Raw genomic sequence first — 18,121 nt, forward strand, 5'->3', positions numbered from 1 at the left:
TAACGACTAGCTATGAATTATATATCACGATACAACGTGCAATAAAATGTCAATTCACTAAAGTTTCGCGGCCACATGAGATGTCTGCAAGGTACCTACCACCCATTATAGTTATGGTAATCAATGGCGTTGTCTTTGGGCGGGGATATCGGGAAATGGCAACCGTCGGGAGCGCCGATTCCCTGTGGAAAGCCAGTGAAGAACAATTCCTTGACATGTTCCTTCAATTCGTGGTGCCGGACCATATGGAGCCACTCTGCCTAAAGTAGATTAATGATAGCGCTGCACATCTCTCGGAACATGACGTTCACAGTTGAGCGGCCAATTCCGAAGAGATGGGCAATCGTACGGTCTTCGGAATTTGAACAAAGCCGATATAACCCAACGGCCACTTTTCTCAACAGACAAGGGCTGCCTCATATTTGTCGTTTCGCGCTCTAAGACGAGTTTGCAAGACTCCACAATGTAGCGGAATGTCGTTGGCGACACACGAAAAGCTTGCTTAAAATGGTTTTCTCCAAGATGTGGCAAAGTGTCTTCGAACCAGCGTTCATTTCGCTGAAATGCCCACCGTTCACGGTGAACTACACGGTCGGTAGCTACCATTGCAGCTATGGCAAACGAATTGCTTACCAGCCTCAGTGCGATGCCTTCGTTCAGTTTAGACTGGGCTTCCATTGCTAATTCTAGCGCCCTCTCTTCGTGTTTCCGTTTAACTCGGAAATACAAGTAAGAGGCGACTAGAGTTTTCACTTTCTGCATGTCAACCGCGTCGACCGCACTACCTCCGCACGGCACCCTGTCAGCCATGTTGGTTGTTGATATTTATCGGATCTGTAGTTGGCTCATGATTGGTTTTGGTCATAGCTTGGCTTAATCACCGAACTGATGTGGGTTTTGGATGGTTAACCTCAATAAATACTTTTTCTTCCTTTGAAAAATAATAGTTTTTAAACGATTTTATAGCGCAACGAATTTTTTAAACTGCACAGTTTTAGTTCTTGATCGTAATTGCCATCATTTGCGAATGACGTTATTTTTCACCGTGTAGGGCCAAATGAAAACTAATGACATTCGATGCATCGAGTGTCATTCGATTTGAAAGACATTAAATTTGCTACTGTGACAGAGGTTTCATTTTGCAAGACTTACCCTCAGTCATTTGCAGCCCTACCAAGTTGTTCGCTCTGCGGTGAACTATAAGTCTGCCACCGATGCTGCATCTATAACGTTGAGTGGCAGAAATGTTATAAACACGCAGACTATGCGCGCGCTGTGTAATGTCAGCGCATATTCAAGAGCCCTAGGTGGTCCAAATTGATCCAGAACCATCCACTTCGACATCTGTTCGTCTATGTGCAGGCGCCGGAGACCGAACTTAACATCGCATACCATTTTCCTAATCGTAATACTTACACTTTCATCCACAGGATCACTGGACACAAGTGAAAACACAGAGACGTGAAACGCACCGTCTGCATGGGGATCTTTGCAAATATGGAGTCAGCGGGACGCGGCAGGTGAGCTGTATGAAGCAGGCGAGCGCGACGGGACTGAGATCCCAGACGGCCACTGACGTCCGACGGACAACCGAACTCGGCCGCAACTCGGCGGCCGATTTCGGACGTCCGCCGGAATTCCGGCGTACGTACGAAAGCGGATGGTCGAATCCGTTCGCCCAGCGGACAGCCGCCGTACGTCCGCCACTGGATTTGCTTTTACACAGCTATGATATAGTTTGTAGTCGTCGTGCTCGTCTGAACTGCGTATAAATCAGTAATGCCGTCAAGTCTGCATTATATGATGCCAGAGCGAATCGATGCGATAGAAAGCGTTTCCATTAAACAGTTTTTTTTATTTTCCGCATGTTTCATCGTTGAATTCTTCCATCAAAAATTTTTGATTAAAAGTTACATGACCATTAAACATTTTTCTATCATGATGCTTCGGTGAAATTTTAATCAGTGGCTGAATAGACGCAGCAAGCAGCAAGCTCAAAAAGAACGAAACCGAACCTATCCTCAAAAAAATCTGAAATGAGCCAATCCAATCCACCTGACAAGTTGAAGTTTAGTCATGGAAGATGGCTTCACGTTTCCGTGTTCTGCATTTTCTGCGCAGTTACAAATACCTACGGCTGTAATGCACTGCTAGCATTGTTTTTGCTGTGGCTTGGTGCGGCTGGCACACATTGTTCACCCGCCGATTCCAAAGTAAGTATTTCACCGAACTTTTGTTTCTTTAGTGGAACTTTTCTATGCACCGATAGTGGTGAGCTTTTGGGTAAGGAAACAGCTCTGTACAGCAGCCGAACGGTCGAGTGTTTTAGGCGAGACTGACAGGATGGCTCCGCGCCGACTAACTAAAGTGCAGCCTCAAGTCTGAGGGCCATCTTTCTCGGCATTACTGGACGCTGCGCCAGTAAGCCGCGCAACTTCTCTGTCTCTGATAAAGGAGTGCCTGTCCGAGCTTTAAAGGAGTTAATTTGTTTACCATGCGCAACGTGCTGAGTTGTAAAAACTATACGAGAAAACTTTTGCACTCCTCGAGCCCATCGTGCGACATGCCTACACTTGTGAAAACGTCGCGAGTTTTTTTGTTGTTTTTTTTTTTTAATGGACAGCCGCTGATCTTTCTCTCTCGAGCTTTACGGCAACTACAGTTTCTAGAAGGAACGGCTGTAGCTACTAAATAACTAAAGGTTTAGTACTCTCCTTCAGCTTTGACAAACCAGGACAGCACCTTGCGCATGTTGGTTATGCATGTGGGACCGAACCGCGCAGAACAACCGGACAAGGAGATGAGAGAAAAAAAAAAAGTCAGCACTTGTCTTTTTCTTGACCCGTTGTTCTGCGCTGTTCTGGCACGAATTTGACATACCGCCGCCGCTATACAGTTGGGCTGTGAGCTCTGGTGCCTGCAACGCCTTCTTTTATGCAAAACAGGCATACTGGGAGGCCATGCAAGCCGCGGGCTCAAAAAAAAAAAAAAAAAGAAAAGAAAAAAAGAGAAAAAAAAAAAACACGAGCTGAGCAAAAGTGAGATGAAAACAAAATTGTTGTTGCTTTGTCCTTACAGATATTCAAAGGCTCCTAAGAACTTCACTGCATTATTGACAACGAGATAATGCCAAAGCTACACTAGAGCCATGCAGCACCTTATAGTGCATGATACTGAGCTTATGTCTTGCACTGAAAGCTCTTACCATGTTCTTAGATTATCATATTAAAGTAGCTTTAAACCCATGCTTGTTAATGCAGTGATAGCCATAAATTGAATCTAGGGCATCATGCTCACATACAAGGCTTCTGATAACCGCCGGTCACATGATGTGGGCTATAGCAGAAACCTGTACCTGGTCATCTTACAAACATTTGTGCAATTGATGCTTTTAATGTGTTGTAAAAGTTTTTGTGTTCTGTTTCTGTATGGGAATGCTTTCCTTATTTGAAGCTAACATTTGGCTTGCTACAGCAAAACCTGTACCTAGTCATCCTAAAAACAGCACCGCAGTTGTTGCTTTTAGTGTGTTGTAAAAATATTTGTGTTCTGCTTCTGTATGGCAATGCTTTTCTCGTTGAAGACTAGCATAAGGCTTCCAAAAATTTTTCAGATGCCATTTGCTGTAACCGATTTCATAGGCCAACAGGAAGCAGCACTTTGAGCATGGAAAACTCTCATCCACGGGGGAAAAACAGCAACATCCCTTTGCATTCTCATTTCTTTGGTATGGCTAAAAGTGAGTATTGTATCATTATCTATATTATTAATATTGAATCATGATTGTCAGTGTTGAAGTTGTTTGAGCGTGATGATTTTAAACACACAGGACATCCCTTCGACAGGTTTTAGCTTGTTTACATGTAGGATGTAGAACTGGTTTCAACAGACTTTATGCAGCAAATTCTTTTTACATTGTCCACCATGTTACTTTTTGTCATTGTCCATTGAAGTAAATAACCAGTATTCTACGTTTACACAGTCGTCCACTCTTAGCTTGAATGGGAATGTGTGGCATGCAGTTTGCAAAATAGCAATGCATCCGTCACAGCCATGCATCAAGGCTAAGTGGCGTGTGCGTAGAGGGACCAGCCGCTCCAGCTTCACGTCATCTGCCTCTTTGCTCCGGTGTGCAGACGTGCATTGAGGCAAAGTGGTTTATGTGTAGAGAAACCAGGAGCTTCTTTGTCACATCTGGCTGTTTGTTACGGTGTGCAGATGCGCATCGAGGCAAAATGGCTGATGTGTAGAGGGACCAGGAGCTGCTGCTTAACGTCCTTCGCCTCTTTACTACAGTGCACAGCCGTGCATTGATGCTAAGTGGCATGTGCATGGAGGGCCCAGGAGCTGCAGCTTCACGTCTGCCTCTTCACTGAGGTACGCAGGTGCGTATTGAGGCAAAATGGCTTATGCATAGAGGGACCAGGAGCTGCTGTGTGGCGTAGTCTGTATATTTGCTATGGTGCGTATCGAAGTACAATGGGAGTTGGCTCATGTGTAAAGGTACCATGAGCTGCTGCGTCGTGTCGTCTGCCTCTTTACTATGGTGCGCAGGCATGCATCAAGGCAAAGTGGCTTATGCGTAGAAGCACCAGGAGCTGTTGCTTCACATCTGCTATGATGCGCAGCTGCGTATTGTGGGTGGTGGTGGAAAACATTGCCATCAGATACAAATACAGGAGGTTACTCACTAGCTGACCCTGAGGGGGCCTGTCCTGACAAAAACAAGGGGTGCCTAGTTTGGGACCCCAGTGGTGGTAGAGGGACTAGAGGCTGGTACTTCACGCTGTCTGCCTCTTCGCTACGGTGTGCAGCTGCGATGGATGCAGTGGCATCTCAAAAAGTGCATGCCACGCACTCGCATGATCTGCCTGAGTGGACGACTGTGTACCTGCTATAGCTTTGTTATTCATAGAATAAACCTAGGCCAAGTTGGATAAATTATAGCTCACCTCATATGTGGTCAGCAAAGAAAAGCCACTCCAGAAAATCTGATGCATTTACTGTCATAGGATTCTTATTCATATACATGCTACTGACAAGTCAGATTCTTCACCCTCAGAAATGCCAGAAAAATAACCAAGGGTGCGTCTGTAATAGTCTAGCTTGCTCTTTCTTTGCAGACTTGATTCAGATGTGTGTTCCATTGCTGTGGGTGGGACAGGTGTGAATCTTTGATTTTAAGCTTGCAACAAGTATTTATTTATTTATTTATTTATGGCGCTGGGTTTGCCACACGGCATAAAAGGTGGTGGTATAGCGTCACAGGAATGTGTGGAGTGCAGCCATGTGCAAGAAGTCACACAAACTGCGTGCATAAATGTTGTTTGTTGTCCATAAGTGGAAATGAGAGTCATTACTTGATGAAAGTCCAGCTTTTTGTAGAATGGTGTTGCGCATATGCGAAGTTCCTGGGCATGTCCATATTAGATGCCGTACAGTGGTGTCGCAAGCCGGTTCTTCGCAGTGTGGGCATTTGTCGGGAACTGGAATAGTAGTACTTTGCCACTGGTGTCGAACGGCGGGCGTAAGAGCCACTCCGACCCTCAGCCGTCTCAGAGATACCTCCTCCACCCTTGTTAGATTGGGGGGAAGGGGGTACGTACACGGGGGAATTGGAGCACGTGTACGCTGCCTGAGGGATGCTGATGATGTCAAATGGGTCAGGAGTGGATCTGGTGGCAAGGAATCATGAATAGGTTGTGACACATCATCTGCATGACGAAGCACGTCTGCTGTTATGGTATTCAAATTTTTGTTGTCTTGAACCCAGTGAATGGTTATAGTCACTGGGTAACGGTGACAAGCAGCATGTATAGTCTGTGCGACCCTAAGAGTGCCATGGACTTTCTTTAAATGTTTTAAGGCTTCTTTAGAGTGAGTCATTATTTGTACTTTCTTAAACGTAGGGTCGGCAGGTAACGCTTCTATGGCGTTTAAGATAGCTTGCAGTTCGAATGCAAGAGTTGATTTGGCGTCGGTAAGGTAACTTCGATTGGTGTTCAGGTGAGGGTGGGTTGGGCTTATAAAAGCAACTGAACCACCTGTTTGCAACAAGTATGTTATTGTAGTTTAAAGGCAAAACGGTACTAATAATAATCGTAGCCCCCCATGGCCTTTATCCCCTTTTAATAGTGTTGTTAGACACTGAATTATTAGTTTACTCTGCACTGTTTCTGTCTAGTTAATGTGCGGAGATGTACATATATTTATATGACTTGGAGTTGTCGACTTTGCACTTAGAAACATTGTAGCGTTATATGATGTGTTGCTTTCATTTCTTTAATGATTTCTGTAAGGGACCGGTGGGTATGCTAGGCACCATTATTAGTCTGCTCTTTTTGGGTCACCTGTTCAATGCCCAGCTGCGGCCGTCTCCCACTTGCCCTTGGACAGGAGGCGGAGAGACGCGCACAGAGAGGCAGCTATAGCAGCTACAGTGCTTAACGGAAACGTAGGCAGAGAGGGAAAGAAGTCCCCTCTTCCGAGGACTTTGCTGTCGCACTCGAAGACGCGGGGACAGGCAGTTTGTTCTCGTTGCTGTGTCATGTAGGGGGCTCATTTTTATTTAAGGAGCTTTACAAACAGTATACAACTAAGGGGTCCTTAGTACTCCCATCACCCGAAGGCAGCACAGCTTTGAAACGAGCACCTCGTTTGGAAGAACTGCTTATCGTTCAAAGAAAAATCACTGTCAGGTTGAAGGGTGTAAGGCCCTCTTCCTTGTTGGGGAGCCCATAAAAGTGACAATTATTCAGTGCAGGCGCGCTGAGTGGGGTCTCGTTGAGGATTCCAACCCTGGATGTCAACAATGGTGGGAGATGGCGGCATTGAAAAAGGGCAAGTGTGTAACAGAGACGGTATGATGCGGAGCTGGAGGATGTGGGTTGGCTCTTCTGATGTGGTCCGCAATGGTGCTGACTCGGACGCCCATAATTGCAATAATTGCCCTGTAAAAGGAGCCGCCAAGGATGCAAGCTTTGGGCAATGGTTGCGCACGTGGGACACCGTTTTGATGGGTTCTAATTTTGTTTTTCTTTTTTTTTCCTAGGGGAGAGAGTTTGGCATGTGACCTAGTGAGCCAATCATTTCGAGATCCATTCTCTAAATTCCGTTTGTTGTAAAACGAATTTGTTGTCCCTTTTGCATTGCTTGTATTATGGAGAGGGTGAAGAACTTATGAAAGTGGAAAGACATGCCAAAATGTTTGTTAGCCAATCATGTGTGAGTTCGTTGTCATTGGGGATGAGAAATGTGGGCAGAGTCCCGAAGTTAATGAAACGGCCCCGCGGCCTGGAGAACTCGTTCTGAGCTAGATTTTGTTCTCTTTCCTCTTCGACATAGATCATGGTCATTGTTTCACCTCTTGTAAATACGTACATTCATGTATAAAATTTTCAGTTCATCTTCCTCTCCGTGTGCAAGTTGTTGTGGCCAGATGCAGTAAATTCACTATTTTCATTTCTATATAACGTGCCTTTCTGAAGATGGTGAGCTCTTTTGTCCAATCCTGTAAGAAAGCAGCAAAGCGCTCCCAAATCTTCCACAAAATTGTGTGATATCTTTAATACTAACTGCGGCTTGGTGCCACTCAAAACATGTAGTTGAGGTAGATTTCTCCCCCCCCCCTCTTTTTGTTCGTTCAAATGAGGACCAGCGGACACTAACTCTTGCTTTTGTAATGCCCGAGGCCCCGCCTTAAGGCACTACTCCAATGTCAATACCATTTTTATAGCTATGGCTGTCCAACAGCACTAATGTCTTTTATACACTTGTTTTACTAATCTCTTACCCAAGTGGTGGCTTATACTGCGGAGGCGAAAGTCTCTGGACAATATGTCTGGAGATTTTGGACTAGAATCGTGATGTAAACGAATTGTGACCTTATTTCTCTTGCACACATGAAAGAACTAACGCTCAACTTTCACATCGACAAGTATGGTCCGAGTTTCCTGGTCGATGTGAAAGTTATGTGCTTTGATTGCAGTTTGTGTAGTCCACACACTTGTCCCTGATATTACATAGGGGCAAATTAGGCGCCTTTACAAGGGCAGTTTCTTTGGCGCCCACTACCTTCCCCATAAAAAAACTACAGTGTTTCTTGTGAACAGCTGGCTGCATTTATAAATACCATTATTTTTTTTGTAATTTGTTGTGCGTAGTTGAGAAATCCATGACATACATGCACAGCTGGTTGCCAGAATTATGCAACCATATTTCAGTAACTAACATCCATGCTGCATGCTGCCGGTAATACATCAGGAGCTCGTGGTTGTCAGCTTTTTGGGTTTTGTGTAACTATAAGCCTTGCTATTGTAATGTCACATATAGCGCTGTGGGTAAACAAATAACTTTACTTTTAACTCTTCTAGAAGCATGAACACTGCGCAATCACTGCGGCGGGCTATGCTTCCACATTGGGCTTTAGCCACATGTCAAATGTCTATCTTTATTCTGCTGCAGCAGCTTGCATGTTATCAGATAAGTTACTTCGTCGCAGCTGCTCTAAGGAGACGCTTTCTAGACGCTTGTAGCCTAGATGTTGATGTCGATATACCCCCGACACACCCAGGGAATGACTTCGGTAGAGGGTACATGGAAACCAGCGAAATGTGCAATTTACAGAACAAAAAGGTAACAATTTTAAATGATGTTATTATTGATCACTTCTTTTCAGAGCAGGAACAATGACTTTAGAAATCTGCCTGTTAAACCGCTCAAAATGCTGGTTTCTGCCGCCAATGCGTACCTGTGTAATACTGCAATGCTTTGGCTGTGCTTTATGTTCATATACAGCATCCTTTATGCTTAGTTTCTCTGCATGTGCACTCCATGTCTTGGGCATTGCTGAGGGCGCATAGCAGCAAGCATAACATGCCATGTTTGGTCAGAGTGGCATGTTCAAAGAGACGACATAAAAACATTAAAATACTGAATGCCAGGTTCTGGTCAAACTACGTTTGTATCTTTTGTTATTCTGCATGGGTTTTGCTGCAGTTATATGACCTTTCTATATAGTATGTGACAGTTCTGAATGGAGATGCATGCGTACAGTGCCATCTGGAAAAAGCAATTGAGAGAAACTGGCAGTTGCCCTTGGAGATGTGTAATCAAAGTTCAGCACAGATAACTTTAATTTCATTTTCCCTTCTATTGCAGGGGGAGCCCAGCCTGCTCTTTCCATCTTAGGCCTGAAAGACCAGCAACAGCTGATCGAGCAAATGCACAGGATAGTAACTGCTCCTGGAATCCTGGCCTGCGGAGGCCGCCCACAGAGAACTCGATCATCTTCTCGCTAATTCCGAAATATTAGGTTTCAATAAATACCTTTTCTTCCACCACCTCCCCAAGGGAAGAGCTGTCACGGCCAAGGATAATTAAAAAAAATTATTCAAGTAGATTCTTAATACTCCAGTTGGCCTGCATTTTACCATGCCATTCCTTAACATCGATATTTTTTTAGTGTAGACAGTTTATGCATGCAGTTTTTGCAATAAAGCAAAAAAAAAAAAAGCTTTTTTTACAACCTCGCATGCTGGTATGCCTATGCACTTAGCATGTTTTCAGGAATGGTGCATTTGTGTAAAGCTCAGCTAGCATATGTGCCTCTTTGATGGAAGTTTTAATTGCACACTTCTGTTCAGTGCTTTGTGTGTGAAAGTAAAGCAGACAACAGAACCTGTTGCATATTCTATTGTCTGCTTTACTCACAACAAAGGCATTGAGCACTAGTATGTGACTGAAATTTCCATGGCACATGCTTGCTGAGCTTTACACGAATGTTATTGGCAAGTTTTTACACCAATAGCGGGCCCTGCAAGCATGTTCCAGGAAACGTCCGAATGTCCGCCTCCGGCTGCCCGTCGGACGTCCGTGGGACGCGATCCGGATCCACGAACGATAGTCCGACGGACGTCCGCTGTACGTATATCGAACATAACCGGACTTCCGTCGGATGTCCGAAGGTCCGAAAACGGACGTCCGTCGGTCGACCGTCGGACGTCTATGGCCGTCTGGGATAAATGCCAGTGATGAAGCAGGCAGGTGATACCTGAGTGCAGCTCGAAAATGCAGACAACGCGATTTCAAGGGATATATTTCCGCCCCGATGCAGGCGATACGCAAGTGCAGCGACACGAAGCAGACGACAGACGCGGCGGCAGCACCGAACCGCCGGAGCGCAGGCGCGGCACGCTTCAGAAGAGTCGGTGATAAATACTAGCGCCATTTTCGAATCCGCCACCAACCTTTCTCCGACGTAGCGAAATTTCGTCCTTCCCAAGAGCGGAGTCGGCGCTCCTGTCTATCTTACTCCGTGGACATTAGTACCTGCTGATAGGCTCGGTTTAGGTCATCTTAGGAAACTCTTCGCCCCCTGCTAGCGCGGCAAACAACTCGTCAACTCTAGAGAGTGGGTACCGGTCAGTTTAAAGATAAGGATTTAGGGTGGCCTTGTAATCTTCGCATAGCCATATCCAACCTGTGACGTAATGCAGTCATGCACACGCGCCTAGCTGGACACAGGCCCCCCCCGTTTCTGTTATCTAACCGCTCGCCTTCTTGAATAGAGCGTCATTCATGCATCATGCCTCGTCGTGTCTACATGGTGTCAGAAGTGGCCGGTTAGCGACCGCGCAACGCAACCAACGGCAGAAGCGCGGCAATCCGGGAAGCCCGAGTAATTGCATCGGACCAGAGCCATGACAGACGCCGAGCAACACCGCCCCTAGCCTGCTGTCCCGGTCACTTCGCTGCTACCACCACCGAGGGCCCTGGATACAGCGGGAGATGTCTGGCATAGCTGGAAAGCATGGAGGAAAGAGTTCGAGCTCTTCTCAACTGCAACATACCTGGACCAACAACCGAAAGAGGTACAAGCAGCCACCTTTCTCATCAGTATTGAAGACGCACGCAAAACGTACAGAACTTTCGTATTTGACGCTGAAGAGGATAAAAGCGACATTGCTTTACAGAAGCGAAAGTTTGAAGCGTTCTACAAACTAGCACTAAACCTAGCTTATCACGAGTTTCGATTTGGAAAGCGTGACCAGAAGGAAGACGAACATTTTAACGATTGGTTAACTGAGCTGCGCGTACTAGCAAAAAGCTGTGAATTCGGTGAGCTGGAAGACCGCATGCTAAGAAGCAGAATCATCATGGGAATGAGAGACAAAAAAATTCAAGAACCGCTTCTTGCCGAAAATGCTTTCTTTGCCAAAACTGAAGAAATGTGTCCAGCTCGGGAACACTGCAAAGAGCAAAGTGAAGAAATACACTCCAGCAATAACTGTCAAGTGGAGGTCAATGCAGTCTTCCAAATGAAACGTTGTCGCTGTAACAAATGTGCTCATGTTCACAACAGTGAAACATGCCCTGCAAAAGGACGCACGTGCTTTTAAAATGCGGCAAAAGAAATGATTTTGCAGCTGCGTGCAAAACGAAGAGCGCTAACCTTTGCGTGAAAGAGCAAAACGTGGCGTCACTACAAGCGAATTCAGACGGCCAGGCAGATAATTTCTGGTTGGAAACTTCATCGCAAAGCAGCATGAAAGACGGCCGCTGGACTGCAATCGTGAAAGTTGTAGAAAAGCCCATTGTCTGCAAGCTTAACACAGGCGCCAATTGCTAGGTGTTAGGTTTGGGGTCGCGTGCGCCTGGGTAGCGTACCACTGCCAGCAGTTATTACGTGCGGCTCGCGCTTGCGCGCCCCTCGGTAGCGTTGGCCTGGCGGCTCCGTGGACGGCGGACGGCATCAACGGTCCCAGCAAAGACGAGGCGTCTTCTAACGAAACAACCTTTACTACAACATCATGAAGGACCAGGCAGAGAAGCTGACCCGGAGAGCATACAGGCACGTTCACACAGCTGGTGTCTAGCGTCGTCTCCACGGCGCGTCAAAGTAGTCTGTCGCAGCGGAGTCCGCCGCTGCTTTTTATAGGCTTTCCAGTTCACAGGGAAAGGGTAAACCCTCACAGGAAAGGGAGAGCCCAACACGTCTGGGCAAGATGGGATGACTCAATCGCAGGTAGTCCGAACGCATCTCCTCCACCTCCTGTAGACGGGCGAGGGCGGCGCACTCTCTCACGAGCTCCAGGCTTGGCCGGCGTTTGCACACACACGCACGCACACACATTTGGCGCGTGGCAGGATCACGTTGAGACTTGTCCGCGGGAGGAAGCGTTGCGCGGCCGATGAACGGCGCCGAAATGGCCGATCCGCTCGTGGTTCTGCCTGTTACTATGCGGTGGTCGCGTCAGCTGTCCCACTTGTCGGTGGAGAAAAGTAACATAGGTCATATCACGCAGCCAGCTGCAGAAGATAACTCAAAAGCAACCCGAAAACTGCACTGTCGAGCTGAGCACATTTTTTGGCGCTCAGAAAAAACGTAGTCACCTTCATGTGACCGGACCCGAGGGAACATTTGAAACGGAATTTTTCGTAGTGGAAGACGACGTATCCGTGACTATTAGCGGCTCAGTTGCCGAGAAGCTGGGCTTGGCTCGCCGAATTGCTTCACTGGAGCACCAAGGGATGTACAGGTGCGGACAGGAGTAAACGAAGCACCCATCCCAAGAAAAAATTGAGGGTCAGCGCCGCTAAAGTGAGCTAGAATGGGGTAGTGGGCTCACGGGGGCTCCTTCCCCGTGGCCTCCGCGATCGGCTCCGTCGCAGCGCCGTTGCGCCGGCCGTCCTAGGGTGCCTCGATGCGCGCGCCCTCTCCGCCGCTCCGTGCAGGGTGGAGCCATCCTTTGACAGGGTCAGTGCCGCCGCCGCGGAAGAGGGCAGCCATATTTGAGCCCACTCCTCGCTTCCCCACGGGCCGGTTGCACGTGCGTGGTCGCGCGTCCGCCCGGTCGCAGTTTTCTTCGGTTTCAAAACTCGCAAGATGCCTGGCTGTTGCGTGCCACTGTGCTCAAACCACTCCAGAAATGGCTGGAGAATGTTTTCATTCCCAAGAGACCCTAAAAGAAGGCTCCTCTGGACGGTGAAGATACAGCGGGACAAATGGCAGCCTGCAAACTCTTCGCGCATATGCAATGTAAGTACAGTGATTATTTGGACGGTTGCGATTTTTTGTAGTTATGTCTGTCGCTGCAGGTTTACATTTAATATGTGCGCTGGAAGTTGTGTTAGTGTTCCTGGAAAGGCTAACTACGCACGCTACGTGACTACATCTTTTATGAAACATATATAAGGAGGAATTATACAGCAGATGAGTGGCGGAAAATCATTTTCATAACTCGCAGGTGTGGACATGGATTTTGTATTTCTGTGCACAGGCTAATAAACACAACTAACGGTAATATTAGTTATATACAGTGAAGCGTTGCAGAAGCACTCGGCATTTATGCAATAACAGACTGCTTGCTTGTAGTCGGTTAGCTTAGAGCCGACAGGTTCTTGATTAATTTTTCAAATGGCCCTAAAAGCAAACGCATCAAGAGACATGCGTCAGAAGCGTCAGAAACTTTGACAATAGTTTTGTAGAGTTTTTATTTGTTCCAAGGCTGTTTGACGAAGCCAGGAATTAGTTACTTTTGGTAAAACTCCCGTGAATGTGAGCTTTCGTATATAGTAGCTTCGCTAAGAACTTGTTGCTTCTATCTGGCATTTCTAACGTTGGCGCAGTTATTGTGCAGTGCCGGCTATTTCCCTTGTGCGCAGCCATTATTAGTCTGACTTTTAGGATTTGATAAATGCAGCTGCCGAGTGTGCGCGACTCCTTAACATCGCTGGAGCAGTGCCAGAACTTGTGTATCTTTCAAAAGGGGCATTTCTTTCTGTTTGTACTACATACTGGACGCCTGAATTAATTTTCTTATGCAGGCCCATTTCGAAGACAACTGCTACGAGAATCACCGCGCGGATGGAAGGAAGCTGCTAAAGTCAAACGCTGTTCCAACCATTTTTTCGTTCAGACGTAAGTTGCACTATATTTTATTATTGATGGCAAATATGATGTGCATCACTGTTGTGACTCATGAGTTAGAATAATAGCGCTTAAAATCTGGCCTTCTAAATGCAGTACCAATTGCATTACCAATTGCAATTTTAAAACTTTGTCATTGAAATTGTGCCTGTTGCCAAATGTTTGGGAGTGCTCTTTGAACAGCACACGTCTTGGGATCTGCAAGTAGATACAATCATTAGGAAAATATCCAGAGTATCCGGAGTACTTTCTAAATTGAGACATTGCCTCCCTACATGTGTAAAACGCTTTATATATAACTCTCTTTTTATGTCAATAATAAACTACTGTTATTTAGTCTGGGGGACAACCACTTTATCAAACATTAATCAGTTACATATAATACAAAAGAAGGCTGTTCGAGCGATCATGAATGTCCCATACCTTGCTCATTCCGAACCACTATTCAGGGAGTTAAAATTAGTGCCGCTTCCTGAACTTTATCACCATACTCTCAGAAAGCGTTATCAAACAGGTATCAGAAAGAAAAACAAAACTCTTGAAATTATATCGAGTCTAACACTAAACAGAAATGTTCGGGACACTCGCTATCGCGAGACTTGGGAGGTTCCGTGTAACCGCACAAAATATGGTGACCAGATGCTGCGATTTCAACTGCCGAAATTACTTAACTGATTACGCACACACACACATATATATATATATATATATATATATATATATATATATATATATATATATATATTTTCCACTTACAACGCGTTCGCCTCTGTGTTTTTTGCACTTGTTTATTGACTGTTTGTTCAGATGTGTGGTGATATTGTTACTTTCCTATCATTATTTTTTGTATGCAAAGTGTTACCTGCCTAGTTTTTTTGCACAAGTTCTTTTCATTGATTTCATGTCTTGCTCATATCTAATGTATATTTGCACTGCTGTGTCGCTGTCAAGAAGACGGTCAGTGGGCGCTGCCAAGCCCTATTTTTGTGGCTTTTTGCCCACTGTCCGTGACATCAGTGTCTGTGGGTATTGATGTTGAAATAAATTGGAATTGAATTGGAATTGGAACTTTTCAAGCTTAAAATTTTCGCGTTTAGGTTATGGTTCGCGCGGCTATGAAATAAGTGCCGACACTGAGCAATTCTGACGAACTTCACTCATTTCTGCTCTTGCATTTCCTTTTGTTTGTGCAGCTATGGTCCACCACCAAAGAAAGGCTCCTAAGGAGAGAGGCACACCCGCTCTACCAACTCAAACTCAACAGTGCAGGAACAAGGACCTGGCGTTTTTGCGGATTGCGATGAGCCTGGGGGAACGAACTTAAGTGAAGAGGTTGTCTATCAGCCTAGCGATGGACAAACAGAGCAAAATGAAGGCTGCGATGCACATTCATCCAGTAGTTGTTGCGCTCAACTGAGAAAACAACTGGAAGATGTGAGAAAGAACCACAGACAACTTCAAGAAGTGCATAAAAAAGCCAACTTGACTATTAACTCTCTTAGAAAGAAGGTGCGAAAGCTAAAAAGCGCCGTAGAGCACTTTGAAAAAAGGATAAAATTTTTAAATAAAGATCAAGTTCGTGCACTTTCCCGAAAAAGCAACAAGGGAAGCATCTGGTCGCCGCAGACTATTAAACAGGGGCTTCAACTGAAGTTTTCTTGTGGGAAGTCTGGTTACAGAACTCTCAGACAGCTCGGCTATCCACTTCCGGCAGAAAGAACTCTATCTCGTCGCCTCCACTGGCTCAAGTTCTCACCAGGAATTCTTACAGACGTTGTAGAACTTCTCCAAGCGAAGGCACAAGGCATGGAAGATGTAGAAAAAGACTGCGTCCTCTTTATCGATGAGATGGAGATTGCGAGAGGGTTTCAGCTTGACCGCGCTAAAGACATTGTGTATGGGGGAGTGACATTGCCACAAAAGCCAGATGAGCCTGCTAATCACGCTCTGGTGTTTATGGTTGGAGGTCTCAACCAGCGATGGAAGCAGGTGATAGCTTATCATTTCACTGGAAGCCATGTGGATGGCCGCACGCTCAAGGACATTGTTCTGCAAGTTGTCCAACTCTGCGCCGATATTTCCCTCAGAGTTCGGGTTGTAACGTCCGACATGGGCGCCTCAAATCGAGCGATGTGGCGTCAGCTGGGATTTTCTAGCCACCGAAATTCGAAGACAACCTGCTCAATACCACACCCTTCGCTCAATGATATGGAGTTGTTCTTCAACGCAGACGCTGCTCATGTTTTGAAGAATATTAAAGGTCAGTTGATAACATCTCATGCATTTACATTAAGTGAAGCAACAGCCAGCCAGTGCGATCTTCCCTCACGTGAAGTGAAACTGGATCATGTGCATGCTGTGCTGGAGTTTGACAAGGAAAGGGAGCTAAAGCTCGCACCGAAGCTCTCTGAAGCCCATGTCTCATCTGGACATTTTACGAAAATGAAAGTCGGACTTGCCGTGCAATTTTTCAGAGAAGCTCCCAGTGCAATCCGATACCTCATCAAGGAAAAAGTGCTGGACATAGAGGCAGAAACAACAGCTTGGTTTTTAGAGCTGGTATCAAGATGGTACGCATTAATGTCGTCGCGTCATCCATCTGTTGCCCTAAGTCTGCACGATGTGGCGAAGCATCATAGAGCTCTGGAAACTCTAAACCTGGCTCTAAACACCTTTCAAGGGATGAGCATGGGCAGCACGTCTCAGTGGAAGCCATCGCAGGCGGGCCTCCTGATCTCCACAACGGTCGTGCTTCGCCTGCAAGACATTCTTTTGAACTCGGAGGGCTACAGCTTCTTACTCACCAGCAGGCTGCTACAAGATTGCCTTGAGAATCTTTTCTCTGTGGTTCGTCTCAGGAAGCCTGTCCCAGACGCCTATGATATGAAATGCGCACTGAAACTTGTGTGCATAAGCCAATTTTTGCACACGCCGTCTACCACCAGCTACAGCGTTGACGATTCTGAGTACCTGGTTGACCTTCTGTCAAACGGGAAACGTGAACTCGCTGAAGCCGAGGTAAAGGAAATCGATGACTCGGAGGTTCTTTTCATTGAAGCGCTAACATCGACTGAATGCAGCATTCTGTTCCATATTGCCGGATTCCTCGTTAAAGGTATTCTGAAAGCCATAAATAATTGCGAGCAGTGCAAAGCTACTCTGCTCGGTTCTAGTGACGCTGAAAATGCATATCTCACAAGGCTGAAGGAGTACCTCGAAAATGGCGACAACCTGCATTACCCCAGTCCTGAAGTGATGAAAGTGCTGAAGTCGTGCGAGGAGCATTTTAAGGGCATCACAGAATGGGCGGAAAGCCTTCTAACTATGAAATCTCCAGTGCAGGCTGTGATAACATACCTAAGACAAATGGTTCCGTTTAATGTTGAAACATGCCAGGTTCACAACGAAATCATTCAGAGGTTGTTATACTCGACCTACGCTCGAACGAGGCTGCGAATTCACCTGCGACAACTGGAAGAAAAAAAAGTCAATGGACATGCAAGCAAAACGTGTGCTGGCGTCAGCTTGCCGTGAAGAGATTTGTAAATATTGTGTATAAATGTCAAATTCACCATAGTTCGCTTGTCTCCTATTTTTTTGACAGTAGCTTTAATAATTTACAACATAAATAAACTGCATTATTACAACTCCTAAGTAAGTGAAATTTATGCACTTACGTTTCTCATTAACTCTTCACACTATATAAGAAAAACTTCCTCAGTCGATGAGACACGCGCATTTTCCCAATATAGGCTCTGTTGATATATGTTATTTTTTTGCCTTTTCATGAAAGTATTTTTCACAGTCAAGTTTGCGTTCACTTAATGTTTTCGGTGAAGGTATGAAGGCGCCGAAATTATCCCATGCTTTGTTAAAGTGGTTACTTTACATGAAAAAAAAAGCTGCACGAATTATGCAGCTGCATTGTATATTACAGCTACAGTGCAAACTCCTGTACCACAGCATTCTTTTTTTTTACCTGCACAAATTAACAAACAAAAACAAGCGATGCCAAGGATCAAACGACTACGAATGTCCAAAGGCCTACAGATTGCGTCCATTTGATTCTGAGGGGGTAAAATTTTTCATTAATAAGCCTTATCATTCTCAGCATTTAATATTGACTAATACGTTGCGGCGAACGAGATAAACTCTGTTTTTGCGAGTCAGCGCACTGAGTCCCAGACAATT

At 45.7% G+C, this 18,121-nt stretch overlaps 1 long non-coding RNA gene and 1 pseudogene across 2 annotated transcripts; both read left to right on the forward strand.

The window, feature by feature from the left end:
* Nucleotides 1-1,711: 1,711 nt before the first annotated feature.
* LOC146193218 (uncharacterized) lies at nucleotides 1,712-9,341 on the forward strand. 2 transcript variants are annotated; one of them, XR_014706803.1, is made up of 4 exons: nucleotides 1,712-2,213; nucleotides 3,614-3,739; nucleotides 4,219-4,385; nucleotides 9,160-9,341. It is a non-coding gene; the product is annotated as an uncharacterized LOC146193218 (long non-coding RNA). The 2 variants fall into 2 exon arrangements; XR_014706802.1 differs by lacking the exon at nucleotides 4,219-4,385 and having other exon boundaries at nucleotides 1,733-2,213.
* Nucleotides 9,342-12,699: 3,358 nt separating this feature from the next.
* On the forward strand, nucleotides 12,700-17,464 carry LOC146193219 (uncharacterized; annotated as a pseudogene).
* The last annotated feature ends 657 nt before the right edge of the window (nucleotides 17,465-18,121 follow it).

Source organism: Amblyomma maculatum, chromosome 4 (assembly GCF_055883805.1).
Source record: "Amblyomma maculatum isolate TAMU_Amacu chromosome 4, ASM5588380v1, whole genome shotgun sequence".
Taxonomy (NCBI): Eukaryota; Metazoa; Arthropoda; class Arachnida; order Ixodida; family Ixodidae; genus Amblyomma; species Amblyomma maculatum.